Source organism: Tyto alba, unplaced genomic scaffold (assembly GCF_018691265.1).
Source record: "Tyto alba isolate M040663 unplaced genomic scaffold, T.alba_DEE_v4.0 Super-Scaffold_45, whole genome shotgun sequence".
Classification (NCBI taxonomy): Eukaryota; Metazoa; Chordata; class Aves; order Strigiformes; family Tytonidae; genus Tyto; species Tyto alba.
This window is the reverse complement of record NW_024881321.1, coordinates 15,696,896-15,717,298: the sequence shown is the minus strand read 5'-3', so window position 1 is coordinate 15,717,298 and position 20,403 is coordinate 15,696,896. Positions and strand designations below refer to the sequence as shown.

Below are 20,403 nucleotides of genomic sequence, written 5' to 3'. Positions count from 1 at the left end.
TCCTCTACCTCTATTTAAACAGAAGGAATATTTTAGGTTTTCTTATGACACAAATTATATACTATTTTTATATAATAATGTAGATATTAAAAAGATGTTAGCAATACTGAAGCATCAAAAAGATACATACTATTAAAGAAAAGTTAATTGTGGCAGGTGGTGAACAATATATACGTATCAGCCATAACTTAAGAAACAATTTTCATTTTTTTCTTCTTTTTTAACTTCAATTTCAGCTTCAAAACTTCAGGAATCATACTCACTACAATTCTTAAATAATCAGATTTGAAAGGCAGAAATATACATCAATAACAAAACTGTAAGTAAATATCATTAAGGAAGAAAAAACTAAAATACAACATATTCAAAAAACTTTCCTTTTCAGGAATATGCCTCTATTTTGTGGTTGTTTTTCAGTCCTGAAGCTGTCACCTCTAACAATTTTCTATTCACATTAGAGAGAATTGGTTTTTGAATGTTGGTTTTATAGTTATAAAATGAAACCAAAAGATTATTGCCACAAAGATAAAAGTATTTACATAAGACTGTTTTATACCTGATTTTTTACAGTCACATATTCTCTTTTTTTATTCTTACGTTGTGATCTACATTACTACAAAGTAATGCACAGTTTTTGCAAAAGATACCTTTATTCACATGAAAACAGAAATAACAAACACAGACTTGCCAGTGTTTATTAGGCAAAGAAAATGGTATCTGGAAACTATGAGATAAAAAAAAAAAAAATCAAAACACAATTGAATATTTTCTTATGCACATAACATTTAAGTTGTAGGATTTGCAATAAGTACTTTGTACATAAACAAAGTTATTCATGCCATTTCACATCAGATATTTAACATTACAAACTATATTAGAGGATTGAACTCCCTTCATGATCTATGAAACCTGGAAAAGAAAATTCATAGCATGTACATTAGGACCTGGTTTGTCCCATTAACAAGAACCTAATGCTTTAACCTGCTGTTTAAATACAGGGAGTGTATAACCCCTAGCAGTGTGAGACAGCATCTATTTTGTGACTTGCCTCTGCTGAAAAGGCCTGCAGTTATAATCTTTTCCAATGGCTGTACTAGAGAAATCTTTGTGCTAGAGTACATGAGAACACATAGTACAATGCACATAGAAAAGTAATAGAAGGAAAGGTGTTAGGCTATCAAAGTCCATCTGGCTTGGGAAACTTCAGAAGGAATTGTATAATACTATTGGAAGAGGAGTATATTGAGAGGAGAGGTGAGAGTGTTGACAGCGAATGTATTCAAAAGCAGGAATTCTGATGGGTTTGAAATAGGACAGCAGTGTCTGGAGCTGCAGTAAAGAACAATTTCCTAAGCTTCTAGGGTATAATATAAACTCTTTTTCCTATGCAACTAAGGAGAAGGATTGTTATATCGTTGAAGGTTTCATGGAGGCTTGTGGTCAGTAATACATAGTTGAATTTTCCTTCCCCTGTTCTTAAGTCCTTCATTGAGTTACCTATATTGTCCAAGGTAACAGATCTTATACAGCAGCAACTGGAGTTTCTGAATTTACAGCTGAATTGTATTAGAAGAATAGATGTTTTCATAATCTGTTTCTCACCCCAGCTGACACAATTTCCAACGTGTCTAGACATGGCTGGTTGAGCCAAACTGGGAAAACAAAAGAATTATAATTCTTTGGTTCTTAGTAGCCTAACCATAACTTATGCAAAATAAATACACAATGGTGTACACACAGCTCATATTGATAGGTTTCTTTTTCATATCTGAGAAACTCTAGCCTGTATAATCACGCTAAAAATACTATCCCTATGGTTTGTAAAAGTATTTCAGCATGCTGGTCTTTTGAGTAAATTTTTTGAAACTAGTGAGTGTTCAAGATGCTGAAGTAAGATGAAGTCTAAAAGAGCATTCAGGTTTTTCTGAAATATTTATCGCAACCAAGAGTTGTTGCCAAAGATGCATGCCACATGCTAGACAGAATTGGGATCACATGAATTCTGAAGGGAAACCAAAAGGCTGAGTTCATGCTGCAGGGGGTTCGTGTGTGTGAGAGAGAGAACCAAATGAAATAACACAAAAATATTGAGAGAAATTAAACAAGGAAACTCTAGAGATATCCATAAAAACACGAGTTATTCTGTAATTGAATAGACTGGAAGAGTAGACAACATCTTGTATTCTTCATTCTGATTTATCACTTTTCTCTAGTCTTTGCAGGAGCTTGTGCTAGCCTTGTACAATAATATTGACAGAAGGCTGAGGAAGATTGTTTTCAAATGAGAGTGGTTAACAAGTTCAGGTGCCTAAGCAAAACTAAGATCTTCATCTGGTGTTTATAGATGAGATGCTTGGGAACAGCAGTTGAGGATGAGGAAAGATATCTCAGGACATCTAAGATGGCATTGCCCAGCAAAATTTAGGCAATGGAAAAATTTGTTGTATGTCTGAAGTATTTGACCTTGTTGTTTTAACTAGATAAAACTAGAAAGCAATTTGAAATAATCTATATATCTGGAATTGTGGGCTTGTCAGGTACCAATGTGAAGCCAAAAGCCTTGATACAGTTTTGGAGGAAACAGAAAGAAAATGGACAATAAGACCTCTTTTACAATATGCTCTGATATGACATAAACTTCTGAAAGAAATAAAGCAAGGAGAGATTCCTGAAGGAATTGCTCTTACAATTTCTGACATATATCCTTTTCAGACTTAAGGTACAATGATGATACAGATGAGATACTCAATAAAATGAGTAATATGTTAAAGTGTACCACAGTACAATAGCCCAGAACCAGGAATTGCTGTTAGGTGGCTGATGTTTTTCTGTGCTTATCTTTATGATTAGTGGACCCTGTTTCTCCTTGTTGGGCCCTTGTACATTTAATAGAAGTTATTTTGAAACATCATGTTCGCATATTTAAAAATGTCATTACATATTATTAGCTGTATTGATTATATGCAGCCACCTGCATTTAGACCTTTAGTTTCTACCAATGTTTCCTACTATTTATCCATTAAGAAGTGCAAGTAGATCTCCTCCCTTGCCTTCAGCAGCCTGAACTTTACTAGGTCAGAACCCCAGGGCTTTGAGGAAACAGTCTGGGGGTTTTATAAACCAAATAACCTCAAGATGTTCAATAAAGTATTTAAAATGTAAGTACTGTACCACTAGTGTCATTAGGACCTCAAATGTGCAACACTGTGGCTATCCTATTTCTAACACAATATGAAATTATAGATGTTTCTACATAATATTGATTTATGAGACCTAGCAGTAAAATAACATATGCAGATGGTTTCTACAATACACTTGGAGCACCTCAGAAAGATTCTCACAGTAAGCGGCACCTTTGCATAGTGGGATAAACTCCAGAGACAAGTGTGCTACATTAGTATCAGTGTCAAGCTGACATTTCAGGGTCAGTGAATAAATATCCTAAAGCCCAAGTGTTTATTTTTGAGAAATTTCATATATAATGACCTTGACTTTGCATTGTTTTTTAGGTATGCATATGACCTCTATCCAAATCACAATGTGCTGTTATTTAGTCCATGGACATTATTCCAGCACTATTAAAATGAATTAATCAAAGCTTGATGCAGTGCTTTTTCTTTCCCATTTGTGCTTTTATTCTTTCTTATATGTCGATGAAATAGAGTAAGAACTTTGAATTATTAAAGCACATATGCTCAAACATGCATACACACACACATAAATGGGATCTCCAATTTGTAACCATATGATACATAAAAAAGTATCAAAATAAAGAAGATCCAGTTCACTATCTAACAAGTTGTTAATTTTTTGTGTGTGCCTAGTGAGATTACTTTCCTGCCTACTCTTCAGCGTGAAAGGAAGTATACAAAGAGATTGTTACAGAATTTACCCTGGCAGAATTGCCATGAAACATTTGTTTGGCCACAGAAGATACAGGTACTTAGTCACCAAAACTTACAGTTCCACAGATTATTATCTTGTTCGTCTTTATCCTTGTAAGGAGAATTTTCTAATACCTTTCTGAAAGCAGAACTCTGCTCTTCAGTGACTATGAAAAAAAATCCCTTCATTGGAACATTGTAACATAAAACAAGCCATACAGCTGGGCAATGCCCAACTGTATGAAATATAAGAAGAGTAAGGGCCAGATTCTCAACCTGGGACAGGGTAATGCTGGTTATACGTACAACCTGGGGGATGAGATCCTGCAGAGTAGCCCTACGGAAAGAGGTCTAGTGGTTTGGGTTGATGGCAAGTTAAATATGACTCAACAGTGTGTCATGGCAGCCAAAAGGGCCAACTGTGACATGGGGTGCATCAAGCTTGCAGAGATGGATAGTCGAGGGAGGTGATTGTCACATTCTGCACTGGTGCAGCTCCACCTCAAGTGCTGTGTGCAGTTTTGGGCATCTCAGTATATTTAGGACATTGAACTATTAGACTGTCAATCAAAGACAATCAAGATGATGAAAGGCATTTAGGGCAAGACTTACAAGGAGCAGCTGAGGTCATGTGGTTTGTTCACCTTGAAGAAGAGAAGGTTGAGAGGTGACATCATCACAGTTTACAACTTCCTCAAGGGTGATAGTGGAGAGGGAGGTGCTGATCTCCTATCTCTGATTACCAGTGACAGGACATGAGGACATAGAATGAAGCTGAGTCAGGGGAAGTTCAGACTGTATATTAGGAAAAGGTTCTTCACTGAGAGGGTGGTTGGTCACTGGAACATGCTCCCCAGGGAAGTGGTCATAGCATCAAGCCTGTCAGAGCTGGTGGAAATCTAAACGATGCTCTTGGTCATATGGTTTAGTTTTGGGTAGCCCTGTGAGGAGTAGGGAGTTGGACTCAATGATCCTTATGGGTCCCTTATAATTCAAGATATTTTATGATTCTAAATCATTGAAATTGAAGTTTTCAATATGAAATGAAAGAACTAAAAGCTTCTTGCAGCTGTAACTAAGAACAGATATGCACACAGGAAATGCAATGGCAGCAGCTGTGTGCTGCACCTAGTATTTAATAACACTCTTAAAAGATGTGTTTTCCTGATAATTGAGGTAGGGGCTCGGTGAGAGGGGAGTTGACAGATGATGATTATTAATTATTCGCAGGCATCTGGCTGTTATTTATTTTATATCTATACTGTGATTGAGAAAGTGGGCTTCCAATACAAGTAGGGTTCTTTTGTATTTTTATAAAGCTGTTCTTAATACTGGTATTGATTGCTATTTTAGAAAACATACTGGTGCTCAAGAAAAGATGACAGACCAATCTTGTTAGAAGATGAGTATCTTTGTTTCTTCATTGAACAGAGTTCATGGTATAATAGAAAGAGTAGCAGTTTAATTCCATATTTCCTGTCCATGAGGGACACAGGCCTGGTTATGAAGAGCATGTTTGTCATGGATAAATTCTCATTAAATCATAGACACAGATCTGGACCTATGCCCTCTGTTGTTTTTGCATCATGTAAAGCTGCACTGTGTAGACTTTCCCCACATCTACCTGTACCTGGAACAGAAAGAAGGCTGGTTGGACTCTTCATCCCTCTGTTATCTTCTAACTCCTCTGAGACACTTCAGTAAAGGGGAAAAGGGAAAGCAGCCCTAATGCAGCTGTAAGGTATCCTGGAATCATTTGGCCAAATACTTCAATGGAATCATTCAATAAGACATATACATAAGAGAGAATGCATCCTCTGTGGTATAGTCAATGACCTTGGCTGCTATACTGACAGCAGTACAGCTGTGTTACTGCAGTGTCAGCCAGGGATAGAAAAACCTTTCTCAGTAGCTTTCCACTGGCTGGATGATTTCTGTACTCTGTTCCATTTTGCAGCACAGAACATGCCATATGAAGACACTTTTGTGCTGCATCATAAATTACCTTACAGATTTAACCTCTAGGATGAAACCTTAGTCCTTTAAAATCCATGGGTATTTTCCCAGGAACTCAGCTGATCAGAATTTTCATTTTGATACCTGTTTAAGACCTGACCATGGGCAGTTTTACTTTGTTTTTCCTGGATTCATGATGCATGACATTTTTGAGTTGGAATTTAATAGATTTTAAGGATTCTGCTATTCCATACTCTGATTTGTCATAGTGGTTAAGTCTTCAATTAATATTTTGAAAAACTTATTTTTCAACTGCAACTTGCATTATAACTTATTTCATGGTAGAAATTTGGCTTCTGTGTGACGGATAAAGATTAAAGAATTTTCAAGAAGAGAAAGTTAAGGATATTATGCATTATTACCCTTTCATTTCTCTCCTTCCTATGTATGCACTCCCATATAATCTCTAAAAATCTCCTAAAGTAGTGTACCACTTCTACTTAATTATCACTGATTAGTTCCATACTTTTCAGCATTTGAGTCCAATCTAGGATAAAGGTTTTCCAGTTGGCATTTCTGTTCTGTGTCAAACATGAGAGCAAAGAGCAAGTCTCACATACGTTCATCTACCTGTCTTTGTTACTCTTGATACTTTAAACATCAAAGGCTTCAATAAGAACATTAGCTCCCTGGATATCTGCTTTTATTTACCACAGATATCTAATTCTACATGTTATTAGTCTATCTGCTCTCTTAGTGATGGGTACTGGTGAATTGAACTGGAATATTTGGCTCTCAACTACCTTTTAAGCACTGATAAATAGTTACTTCACAAAACCTCTCTTATTTATCCATCTTTTCAGATAGGAAAACATTTTTCTCAGAATTGATGACTACTTATTTTTCAGCTAAAGTAAATACAGATCTATATCTCTTTTCATTTGTGCAAGAAGCTGACACATTCTGTCACAACAAAGCATAAGTAAATGGGAAAATGACAGCTTCCTGGCAAAATTTTAAAGAGATAAACATCTATTTTTGTTTAAACAGCTACTAAAAAAAAAAAAAAAAAATGGATAGAAGCTTTCCAAGCTGAAAGGATGTGGAATATATGAATGTTACAAACTGGAAAATGAATGCACAAGATCCAGATTCTTAGTGTTACCCCTAGTATTTTCACTGTATTTGTCCATTACCAAGTACGAAAAGTTTAAGTAATGTACAACATTATTAGGTAGGTATGTGGAACACTAAATTTTATTATTTTTCTGAAGAATAGATAACTGAATTTAAAGAAAAAATCTTCTAAGCAGGAGTGCATTTTTGCATAGTTGCACAGTGTATTTGGCTTATGTGGCAAGGTTTGGTAGTGCAGGAAGGGGTGTACAGGATTGGCTTCTGTGAGAATAGGTCAGGAGTTACCCCCATGTTGTATAGAGCCAGCTTCAGTTAGCTCTAAGATGGACCTGCTGTTGTCCAAAACTGAGACCATCAGTGATGCTGGTGGTGACTCTGTGATAACATTTATGAAAGGCTAACGAATGTTTCATGGCAGCTGTGAGAGATAAGTGAGAAAATGTGAGAGAAACAACTCTGCAGACACCAAGGTCAATGAAGAAACAGGGGGAGGAAGTACCTCAGGAGCCAGAGCAGAGATTCCCCTGCAGCCTGTGCAGAAGGCCATGGTGGAACAGTTTGTCCCCTTGCAGCCTATGGAAGTCAGCGGTGGAACAGATATTCACACAGCAGCCTGTGGAGGACCCCACACCAGAGCAAGTTGGATATGCCCTGGAGGGAATCCAAGGAGGCTCCTGTCATGAGCTGTGGGTCATAGAGAGGAGGCCACACAGGAGCAGGTTTTCTGGCATGAACTGTGGCCCATGGGGAACCCATGCTGGAGTAGCCCATTCCTGAATGACTGTACCTTATGGAAAGGACCCATGCTGGACCAGTCTTTGAAGAACTGCAGCTTGTGGGAATGACCCATGTTAGAGAAGTTTGTGAAGGACTGTCTCCCATGGGAGGGACCCCACGCTGGAGCAGGGGAAGAGTGTGAGGAATAAGGAGTGGTAGAGATGAAGTGTTATGGACTGATTGCAACCCGAATTCCGCCACTCCTCATCCCTCTGTGTTTCTCAGGGGGAGGAGGCAGAAGTGGCAGAAGTGAAGCTGATTCTGGGAAGAAGGGAGGGTGCAGAGTAGATGGTTTTAGTTTTGGTTTTATTTATCACTATCCTACTCTGTTATTAATTGGCAATAAATTAAATTATTCTTCCCCAAACTGAGTCTGTTTTGCCCATGACAGTAGCTGATGAGTGATCTTCCTATCTTTATCTCAACCCATGAGCTTTTTCATCCCCCTATACTGTTGAGGAGGGTGAATGATACAGCGGCTTGTTAGGCACCTAGTGGCCAGCCAGGTTTAAACCACTACATACACTTATAGAGTACTTACAGATTCTTACACCAATAGATACAAAATGGTTTAGACAGTCATTAGATTCTTTTTGCTCAAAATTAGCAGGATGATGAGATATCAGAAGGTCTTTTACTATATTTCTGAGTTTAGAATTCAGAAATGATAAGGAGAATAAAAAAAAACAAGAAGAGATAAGTTAAAAGGAAAGCTAATAAGGAAGATAATTGTGTATACAGGAAAAAGAATGAGAATGTAGGACTGGGTAAAGGATAAGTTTGGGCAGCTGAGAAAATGTGAGAGAAAGGATGGAAAGTGTATACTGTTACTTGAAAGCAGGAAAGACGTTTGTCAAAGAAAGGAAAACAGAAGTGAAAGGTTCACAGGTAAGAGAGAAATGAAGAAAGAGTGAAACAGTGGGAGTGGGGAAAAGACTGTAAAATTACAAGAAATAGAAGATAAAAGATCTGGATAAAGGAAGAAGATTCTTTGGATAATCTAGTCAAAGATCACAGAGATAAGTGATGTGAGAAAACAATGAGATAAAGTTGCTTTGCTTTATGCTACTGGTTTTATAAGATTTTTAGGCTTTTTCTTTAACCTTACAAAGCTAAAAGGAAAACGTTTACAAGGATTGTTGTCCAGGACCTACCTATGTGCATTTTCCTTCGTCTTGAACACTAGATATCTCTGAAGATGACACACAGTGTTGTTTAGCTATTGACCAACACCTGTGAGCATGAAAGTGGCTTCATTAGCTCAGTTTTGCAAATAGGGAAATTGAGGTAAGGACTAATCATTTTCCTGGGACTTCAGTGCAGTCACAATGATAAAGCCAGGATAACTGTATTCTAAACCCAGTGTTGAAATTTCAGACTCAAGTTCTTCTAATGTTGCATGTGGTGTTGTTGAAAAATATTGCATTTATATTTGTTGAGATAAGTGTAGAGCTCACAGAAGGAGAGTTGAGTTTGGATTTAAATACAGCATATCTTCAATTTCCATCAGTGTTTCTCACTTAACACTAGAGGACAACTCTTCTGCAAGCATCTGCAGTGTCAGTAATTCCATTAACAAAGAAGCCACTACATTATCAACATACTGTAGCTTCATTTTAATGTGTCATTTGCACTTCAAAGTCATATAACTTTTATTATGGTAAATCAATTAAAACTATTTCTCATGATAATTTATCTTCTACAGAGTTTATCATCTCAGAGAATGCAATATTTCCCAATTTAACTTCCAAGACAAAAGTGGTGTAATTTGAATGCCTTTTACTGAGCTTATTAAGCATAAAGATCACAGAAATTTCAAACCCTGAAAGATAACTGTTTCATCTATGTGATAAAATGGAAGTCACATTTTAGTAGCTTACTGGAGGTAGTAGGAGACAGTATGCTAATTAGTACTATAACCTCATTTACTCATTTGGTATGTCTCTTGTTTTAAATGATAGTCTGTCTAGAATAGATATCTAGCTTGATACAAATATGAAAAGGAAATCAAGTGAAGCTACTGTATATTCAATAAAGCTATGTGTAGCATTCATTTGATGATGCTTTTCTTTGTGCGTTTATAATCCATGAATCACCTTGAAATAAAGTAAACATTTAAAAAGATCTTGCAGTGAAGAATAGAGGTTTGAATAGAAAAACTCTCCTTCAGTAGGGAGTGGTGGGTAAGATCGTCAACTAACAAAAGTTGAAAACCTGATGATGTACAAATGTTAAAAAAAAAAAACCATAACAAAACAAAAAAAACCCAACCAGTATACATCCACCAACCCCTTGAAATATAGAGGTAGTGGTATGAGATTAAAAGCTCCTCTGTATCTTTAGTGCATATACTGGAGCGTGACTGATTGTTTCTTTAGTGGCAGAAGGCTTGATTTTCAAATATTTTTTTTCCAAATGTGCTTAGGTCCCCCTGACTTGCACTGTGATTTGTGCTCTTGTCTATTCAAAAGGGTTTGAAAATTCTACCAGCCACTAGTTCTTGTCTCTTCTTCATGTAGAAGTGCTGGGTTCATGTATTACATTATAATGTGGATGAAACTCACAAATAAGAAAATAGTAACCCTTGACTCTCTTAAAATTAGACCATGCAAGTGTATGCAGAGGAGCAGCAATAATAGTCCCAACATCCAGTCAGGCCTCTGGCCCCCTTTCTTTGCAACTGCAATAGCAGTAAATAATTGCAGCACCTAAGCCCTAGACCTTTGCCCAGGAGGGGAAGGGAGAGCTGTTACTGGTTGCGTGTGTTATTTGATGGCCTGTTGCTAATGCCTCATGGCTCGCCACAGGAGTCATTGGTGCACGCCTGCTCTGAGCTAAAGTGTTGTTGGCTGGAGTAGGATAACTGGGAACACTAGGCTGCCTGTTGAGCTAAAACAGAATGCATATTAATTATTTAGAGGTCTGACATAAACTTAAAATCTTTGACCTGGCCTCTTTTTGGTCTCTGTTTCTGAAACTGGAGCCTAAGGAGGTGCTTCTACTGTAGGTGGGGTTTATGTTCATATTTGACATGGTGAGAAAGCTTCTCTGGAATTATTGTTTTTCACAGTGTAAGACTAAACTGCTGAAAGTATTCTGTCTCACTTGTTCTAAGTAATTATGCTTGGAACAAATTTAAATTTGTGTTTTTCCATGCAGCTTCACTCATAAAAATACAGTAGTATCTTATCATTTCACTCTTTCATCTGTAAGACATTTAGTGCATTTCTGGATTTTATTAACAAGTGACGTAAAAATAATTGAAAAAAGGGTTTGTGACGACGCATGGAGATATAGATACATAAAAGGGATAATGTGTATATATAAAAAGGAAATTTAGACTGAAAAGCTGCCTTAATGGTGTGATTTATTGGACTAAATTATAGTCTCCCAAGGGAGGTGATAGAAGCCCCATTAAATAATGGAAAAATTCATATCTCCTGAGGACCAGAACATATGGGAACTAAACACAGGAAAACTGAACAGATTTTATCTAAGCTAGAACTGGCTAGTTTCTTCTGCCATTACAATATTCCCAAAGGAGCAGAAGAACAGATATATAACATTTTCTTATCATTTGTATTTGTATGGCATAAGCAGTATGAAGTATGTTCCAAAATAATTTCCCTTGATGATGATTATTTGTTGCTATGCAAATTAACCAGTTTAACAGTAGGAATATTGTCCTTAAATTAATCATTTCACGTTATGGCCATTCAAGAAAGCAAAGGATGAGCCATTCTTTTGTATAATTAGCCTGAAAAACGCTCACTTAAGAGTCACGTATCTAGGACTTGCTTTTGCACAAGTAAAAGGGAGTTTTGCTATTGTCTTCAACAGGAACAGTCAAAGAGCCAGTTTCTTAGGAGATGCTGAGGCCTTTTTGAAATTGGTTGTATTTGACTTTACTCAATATACAGAAGAAAATGCCTAGTATCTCATTGACAAAACCCACTTGGTCTAAGCTTACCCACTGCTGAAGTCATTACACTACTAACGTTCTGAGAACAGAATTCTGAGAACCCATTAAAGACCCAAATATCCCTTGCTTTATACTTTCTTTAGTCCTCTGCACTTTTGAAAATGAATATAAAATCCTACTCCACCACTGCTTTAGGGTTTACAATGCAATTGTGCTTCCTTTGCTTTGATAAAAGGGAAGTTTCATCAACATTCTATATTTCAGCTATTGGAGAAGCAAAGACCTGCTTATGAAAGGTTACTTATAAGAATTCTTTTTTCATACACTAGAATTATGCATCGAGACATTTGGACTATAATGCAAAAAGCTGCCTATCTATTATATTACCACCTGAATGTGTTATTAAAATGTTACTGGAGTGCTGCACTTTGATGGTTTCATGCAGTCAGAATACAACGAACAGCATTTTAGAATCCCATCTTTGCATTACTATTTTTAAGGGTATTGATTTTTTTCTAATAGCCTTTCTGAACTGTTTCTTGGGTTCAATGAGGTTTTTTTATTCCCTAATTACAGAAAGCTTACTGAAGATAATACTGTTTTGAAAGATTTTTTTTTTTTTCAGTTTAGTTTTGTTTTGATATGCTGACGTTTATGTAAATAAAGACCTGTTTACTCAGTTTCAATATATAGTAGTCTTAAATCAGAGAAAGCTCATAATAAATATGAAACTAGAACATTCCTTTTTGTAAACACATCTGCAAGCCTGACTGCATCTCACTAAGCATTTTATAGGTTCATTACACTACTTGGCTCACATTGAAGTCACCTCAAATTTTATTTTTATTTTTTCTAACCACCATATGAATAAACTTTGGCTTCTGTATAGACTGGAAAATATCCAGTATTTTCTTATAATCTACAGATTCAGGAAAACATAATGGTTATTACTGGTAGCAAGGCATTTCTCTACACCTGTGTGTCACATACTAAACTTTAGGAAGGGTCAACAGAAATGTCATTCTCTAGAACTGCATGGTCTATTTCATGTAGAGACCTGAAGCTAAAATAAATTGCCTCTCACTTGTGTAAATGTGAAATATTTGGAGCAAAGTTAACTGATGTGTGTAAGTATATAACTAATGGTAATGAGGGATAGTTTCTGAACATCCTAAACATTATAGTTTGCCAAGAGCACTGATAACAATTATAACTTTTTTTTTTTTTTTTCCCTTCTTTACAGCTCAGATGCTTTTGGAGGGTTTCATCATTAGCTGCCTAAGAACTCATTTAAGAAGCAGCTTAGAACAACCTCAGCTATGAGTTCCCCTACCAGCAGTGATACAGTGCTCTAACAGGCTACACAGGACCAACTTCTTATCTGGTGCTCTTGTCATGAAGATTCTTACCACTCTACATCATACGCCTACAGTGTACTCGAAGAGTGGAAGATTAGGTCTTTGTTAAGAAATTATCAGGAGCCATTTTAATGTTCCCAGGAAATTCTACATAGTGTTGTTATCAATTATATAATCCTATAAACTGTAGAAGGAAAAAGTTATATACATATGCAGTTGTGGCTTCAGCATGAACAGTATTTAAAACTACATTAAGGCACTCTTGAGAATGCATGAGGAAATAATATAATAACACATATATACTGTATACTGAAGGTTATCAGACTTAAAAAAATACATGATTCTTTCAACAGGATGTTATACTTGCAAAACCATTGACTTCTGTATAAACTCACCATTTGTAATAGTGACAGAGTCAAGTCCATCAATGACAGTACCTGTACTGTAGTTCACAAGATCCTTTCATGAATAACAAATTATTAACTCCTTATCAGAATGAATAAAATACTACTTGTGTTATTTAAATGTTATTATTGATAGCTATTTTAAGTTTTTACCTGCAGCTAGCTAGGATATCAGCAATTTCTGGAGGACAGTGTTATAAGAATTGCATTTTCCAATACTAATGTTGAAACTTAGTTACTTGGTCAGTTGGATTGGAAAATTTTAGTTCATCAGTGTGAATAATGTTGGAAAAAGTCCATATGGTTAAGATCAATCATGTTCTACTTATTGTTTGGGTGGATGTAGAACTGTCTAAAACCTTGAAAAAAAATACACAAATAGTTTCCTTAATCTTGGCACTGCTTGTAAATCTTCAAGTAAAAATTATTTATTAAATATTTGCTTGAGGTGAAAATTAGACTTTAACAATTGAAAATAGATTCAAAGAAGCTTAGATCTGTAAGGATTTTCTTCTTTAAATTTAAACTTTAAACCAGTCTCTTGAGATTCATCTTGTTTCTGAGACCCTTAGGGAATAGCAGGAAATTCATACATATTTAATAATAGTCAAATCAACCAATGCAGTAACCATGCTAAAAGAACAATTATGCAGACTATTTATGTGAATATGGAATAAGAATTACATGTTTTTATTTAGAACATTGAGAAGACTTGTAAATTATTTAATTTAAGAAGACATGCTTTGGAGTGATTTTAAGCAATTAATTTACAATATATATATCATAGCAAAATATTTTAATATATTTGTATTTTCATATTCATTTCAACCATAACTAGATTAAGACTACTATAATTTTCAGAGAACAGAATTGCTTTGTTTTTTATGGAAAACACATACAAATGTTTGTTTGTGCCAGAGATATTTTATTTAACATTTTATTTTAACTTTTTTTGACTAAAGACATGTGGCAAAACTATTAATTTTGTGTTTTCAATAATAATAAAATAATAATATTTTTCATGTGTAAAATAGCTTTAAAAATCTGCAAATATTTTTTTTTTCTATTTTCCTGATCTAATCTGTGATGGAGAATGATGAATATTTTAATAAACCTAGAAACCAGTCTCCAGTTATCTTCCAACTCCTAGGACTGATATGCTTCCTGAGGAACAGTGGAAGGTATTCACAAAAACCATGAATTCACCCTTTCAGAAACTACTTTCTTATTTTAACATCATAGATAATTCTTGATTATTCATGATTTTTTGTGAAGTATGTTACTAGATGAAGAAAATATTGTGTTCAGAGGTATTGGCACTGAAACATGGAGTGAAGAAAAAATGTCAAGAGTTAAGGTCACATAAAGACCTTTGGAATCTCTGTGCTATTCAAAGACTTAATGCTGAGAAGGATCAGAGAATTCTTACTAGTTTAGGTCAGTTCGGAACTGCATCACAGCCATTCTATCTGTTGCTTTCCTGCAAAAAGAAGATAACTGACTTGGTAGTAAACAGGTTGTCTATGTCAAAATATGGGACTTTTTAATTATCAATTGATTTGACAAAGCCATTTTGGGAGCTTATTCTGGTCAGGTATAGATGGTGGCAATTGTCTAAACCAGAGAGAAATAGACTTTTTCACAGTCACTTTTCTGACTCATTTAATATGTATGCATAAGTATAAGATGCATTTTACATTAAATATGCAAGCTTTTCATTGACTGTAAGGAGAAGTTAGAATGACTCAGTTAACTTCAGTGTCTTTAGTGTAGACGCCTGTATTTACTCCTGATAACTCTCTGTGCAATTACACCTCAACTCCTCTAGATCTCTACTGTTATATTAGTTATCAGAACTGGCAGTTTGATTGATTGTTCTTTGGCTGTCAGCCAGCACTTTGTGTTGATCCCAGAATCATATAAGTGGCCTGCCAAAAAAAGGGAAATTGAGGATGGGCATTATTTCAGTTTGAACTCTGACTTTACGAAGTTTCAAGACATATAGGCTGGCAAGTTTAGCCCTAACTGCACAAAAGTGCTTAACAGTATATTGTGCAAAAACATGGCCAGATCTAAGAAAGGATTTAGATTACTTGGATTAGGTCCTTCAGCTGAAAACCTAGAGTTGAAAGATACAAATCTGAAAACTAAGTGTACAGAGCTGGTACTTCTTTTGAGAGTTTGTAGTTTATGCACACATGATGATGAAATCCCATCAGATTTCAGAAACTAGTAATTTTTGCATCTAATCAGAAGCACTTCAGCTACTAGGGCTTCTTACAAGAAACTCCATGTGCAGTTAAATAGAATGGGTCTTACTAAATGGTGAAAGCATAGTTGCTTTTATTAAAGAGGTCAGAAGAAAGAGATCAGTCCTCATATTCATATAAAAGCTCGGTGATCAGAATATTTACCTGAGTTTCTGAGTACAAAGCCTGTCTGTCAAGGAAGATTTTTTCCAACTTCCTCTTTTAGAGTAGTACACAAATGCCATAGAGGAGGAGGGAAACAAAAAGGAAAGGAATGCACTCTCCTGTTCTTTTAAGAAATTGTCTTTTGGCCTGTTGGCTCAGGAAGGCACATATGGAAGCAAGACACAGTCTCCCAGAATTCAGGAGCATAATTGCATTTACCTTTCTCTATATCCAGCACAGGCAGGCTTTTGTATAGGGTGGCAATAATGAATGGGATGAATCTGAACACAGGGAAGAAGAGTTGTACTTTGAAATTCTCTCATCAGTACTTATTTTCTGTGACAATTGTTTCTTATTTTAAGATGAAGAAAAAAACCCTAAGAAAAAAAACACTCTTAGGGACAAGGCCAGAATCTAGGGACCATCTTTCTGAACTCAGTCTAGCAGTTAGTCTCACAGTTCCAACTCCTGGATTGTGTTCACAAACTTCTGGTGTTGAAGAACTAAACTAACAAGTAGCTGTCTATTTCCCACCATGGTTTCAGTGTTTGCCTTCCTTGTCACAAACAGAAATAACACTTTTACAGTCATTTTACCTAGAACACGACCAAGACACTGTCCTAACACCTTTTAGCTTTGTCTTCATATTTTCAGGAAAAAAAACAAAAGATGTATTTGTGCATGACAGACACAGCATTATGAGCCTTGCAACTAATATGCCTGACTTTACTGCTGTTTTCTATCTCTGTTCTGTTTCGCTTTCTAGAAGTCTACAGTTCTAAAGTTAAATTGGAGAGTAGTACTAATTGAAGATCAGCTGGAAAAAATCAGTACAGACATTACTATATATTAACTGTTACTGTTATCCTAAAAGAAACATTGGTTCATCAGTTCTTGTAAGAAAGATAAAAACCAAAATTGATGTGATAGATTCCTGAGCAAAACAATGTAAAATAGGAAGCTTCAGTAACTGAAAAAGTTGTGAGAACAATTTTACCTGCTGTGGATGAACGCTTTGTATTGTAATACTGAGAAAGTCATGCAGCGAACTAGATTGGCAATTACAGTGCTGTGGATTTTCAAGCATAATTTAATTAATTCATAGTCAGTAAATCGACGTTCATTTTTACGTGAACACCCATGTGGTGAATATTTTCAAAGAATGAATGTCATTCTTTACATCCCAATATTCTAATTTGTTAGTTATTAACCAAACTACTGTTCATACTAAGGTATATTTTGATTTTTAGTGCTACTTTGACTTAAATCATATTATTCATTGCACTTGACCTGACTTAGTAAAGTTTTTGTTGTTGTTCCATTAGTAGGGTAATAGTTACTTTTGAAATGTTTATCCTTTCCATTCTTTAATTTCTAAAAAAGTGAAGTTGGTAAGCTTGAACTAGAAATAGATACTTTGTGTCAGGCCCCATCTAGAACAAATGAGTTCTGTTCTATTCAAGTCTAGAGAGTTATACTGGTCTACTTGGGAGTCTGGCTCAAATATCTCATTTTAACTCTAACAGATATATTTAAGTTTCAAATTTATGTAGGGAAAACCATCCTCAAATCTTTCTTTTCCGATTGAAAGACACCATTCATTAGAACAGTGTAAGAAAGTCTGTAGGATCATCAAGATATTTCTGCAGAATTTTAGTTTAATAGTAATAGTTCAGTTCGGTCTTACAACAAAACAAAACAAAACAACAATAACATAATTCCAGTGAGCTTTTGTCATTAAGTAAAATGGTATTATCTTGGAGAAAACAATTATTTTGTTTGTTTGTTTGTTTGTTTGTTTGCTTGCTTGTTTTAAAAATAAATTATTAGTAGTGTACCTAAAATGGTGTGTTTATATACACACATGGTGTGTTGACCTTGGCCAGCTGTCAGATGGACACCCAGCTGTTGTCTTACTCCTCCTCCTCAACAGGAAAGGGGGAGGAAATAAGATGGAAAAGCTCATAGGTCAAGATAAAGACTAGGGATCACTTACCAATTGCTGTCAAAGGCAAACAGACTTGACTTGGGGAAAATTAATTTGAATTTCTGCTCATTTTTTAAAAAGAGAGTTGAGTGGTGAAAGACAAAGAGAAAACTTAAACATACCTTTGGCTTTGCCCCTTTCTTCCAGGCTCAACCTCACTCCTTCATTCCTGATCCCTTGACCTCCTCACTCTCTGGAGTGACACAGGATGATGGGGAATGGGGGCTGTGGTCAGTCCATAACAGTTCCTCTCTGCTGCTCCTTCCTCCTCATGTTTTTCCCTGCTCCAGTGTGTGCCCTTCTGTACATTGTAGTCTTTCAGGATGAACTGGTTCCATTGTGGTCTCTCCCACAGGCTGCAAGGGAGTTTCTGCTCCAGCTCATAGAACACCTCCTCCTCTCTTTCTTGTTTGAACTTGGTGTTTGCAGGGCTCTTTCTCACACTATTTTTCCTAACTCTGCACTCTGCTGTGCAGCACTTTTTGCCTTTTCTTAAATATGTTTTCCCTGAGGTGCCACCATTTTGGCTGAGGGGCTCAGCTGTGCCCTGCAGTGGGTCTGTTTGAATTAGTTGGAACCATCTGGAACCAGCTCACAGAGGCTCCTGCAGCCACCCATTGCCAAGATCTGGACTCCTACACCCAATACAATACAGAAATATAAATATACCACAAGATACAGAGAATTTTTCTTCTTTTTTTTTTTTTTTTTTTTTTTTTTTTTTTCCCCTCCATTTGTAAAACAATAATAGGATCCACAACAGGGCATCATCATCATGAATTAAACTTATGACTGAACAAACCAACTTTTTCGGCTGTACCTATAACAGTACTACTCATTTGTTCAGTCAGTGCTGAAAGACAGATGCCTGAAGTAACTAAAATCTAATGCTCCAGATAGCCACATGGTCTTGCTTTTACACTGGGTATCTATGTTGTATTCATTGTATTGAATGTCTTGACCACAAGAATATGATCTGCAAGAGTTATTGGCAGATCGAGCTTCTTTATTTCAAATGGAAGAAACTTCATATTAAAGGTTTCAGGTTCAATCTCTATAGGTGATCTCCGCTTAGGTATAATACATGTGAAAGTAATAGAATGGAATGAAAGGTGATATAAAGAATTTTATTAAAAATGCTCTTGCATACTTATGCAGTGTGAATACAGGAGGTTCTAATATACACATTCATCTTAGATTCTAACACAGGATGAGAAGATAATTCTGCAAACACAATAGGGGTATTGAATCATAAATGTTACACTGATGACTAAAGTTTGTGACATCAAATTTCTAATCATGTGTCTTAAATCAGTATGGTTATATTTTACATTAGGTTGTTATATTAGCTTTATTAACCTCTCTGACAAAATATATAGTGATTTTCTGCTTAAAGACAAACCGTGAAGAGGATAGGAGGATTTATTGCATATAAAGGTTATCAAAAGATAGTTTCAAAGGTTCTCTAACTTTTTGGACTATGCTTGTTTATATATCTAGTTTTGCAGTAGAAATACAACAGAAAAATAAGATGCAGAAAGCTGAAGTAGGTTAGCAAAGCTCATACCTGCAGATTTTCCAATAACAACTAAATGAGGATTAAATTAGTCTAAAAATCTGAAAGGGGTTGCTGAGCTATGGTTCTAATCAACAGAAAAGAGCAGAGATAGTGTCTTGGTTTGGGCTGAAATAGAGTTAATATTCCTTTTCAGGGACTAGATGAGTGCTGTGTTTTGGATTTAGCTTTGGGTTTGGTATGAGAAGAATGCTGATAGCACACTGGTGTTTTCAGCTGCTACCCAGACTTCAAGGACTCTCTGACTCCCCATGTCCTGCCCGTGCACAAGAAACAGGGAGGGAGCATGGACAGAACACCAGACCCAAATTGGCCAATGAAATATTCCATATCATGGCACGTCATGCTCACTATATAGAGGAGGGGTGGTTGGGAAGGAGCTCTCTCACTTCCGGGATTGCGATTGTGGGATCTTGGTATCTCAGGGTCGCTGGCCAGGAACGGGCTGGATATTGGTTAGCGGGTGGTGAGCAATTACGCTGTACATTACCTGTTTATATATTTCTTTTTGTTTTCCCCCTATCATCATTATTGTTCTTGTTTTATTGCCATTATTAAACTGTTCTTATCTCAGCCTGCGAGTCTCCCTTCACCCCTCTAATCCCCTCCCCCATTCCCAGGTGGGGAAGGGGAAGGGAGGGTGATTAGCTGCGGTGGTTGGTTGCTGATCAGGCCCAAACCACAACAGATAGGAACATAACTCTGCACTGGTGGTAGTAACAGATTTATCACAGAATTTACCATGGTCTTCAAACTGTGTGTAATTGGTAGCCAATACTGCCTGCCATATGACTGCTAAAGTTTTCTGAAATGTTTATCTTTCTGTTGACTACTGAGGTGCTTTATATGCGCATTTACCCTTGGAAAGGAAATGTAGTTCTCATTTTTTAGTGAAATGGACTCTGTTGATCTTGGAAAAATCATAAGATATTTTAATGATATAGCTACTCTAGTAATTTCTTATAGAACTTGATTCACTGTGAGTGTC

At 36.1% G+C, this 20,403-nt stretch overlaps 1 long non-coding RNA gene across 1 annotated transcript in view; it reads right to left on the bottom strand.

The window, feature by feature from the left end:
• LOC116960388 overlaps window positions 1–18,114 on the bottom strand; it is a 28,115-nt gene extending 10,001 nt beyond the window's left edge. Inside the window, exon 1 of the long non-coding RNA XR_004406354.1 lies at window positions 17,962–18,114. This is a non-coding gene — a long non-coding RNA (uncharacterized LOC116960388). The remainder of the gene's footprint in view (window positions 1–17,961) is intronic.
• Between the last annotated feature and the right edge of the window lie 2,289 nt (window positions 18,115–20,403).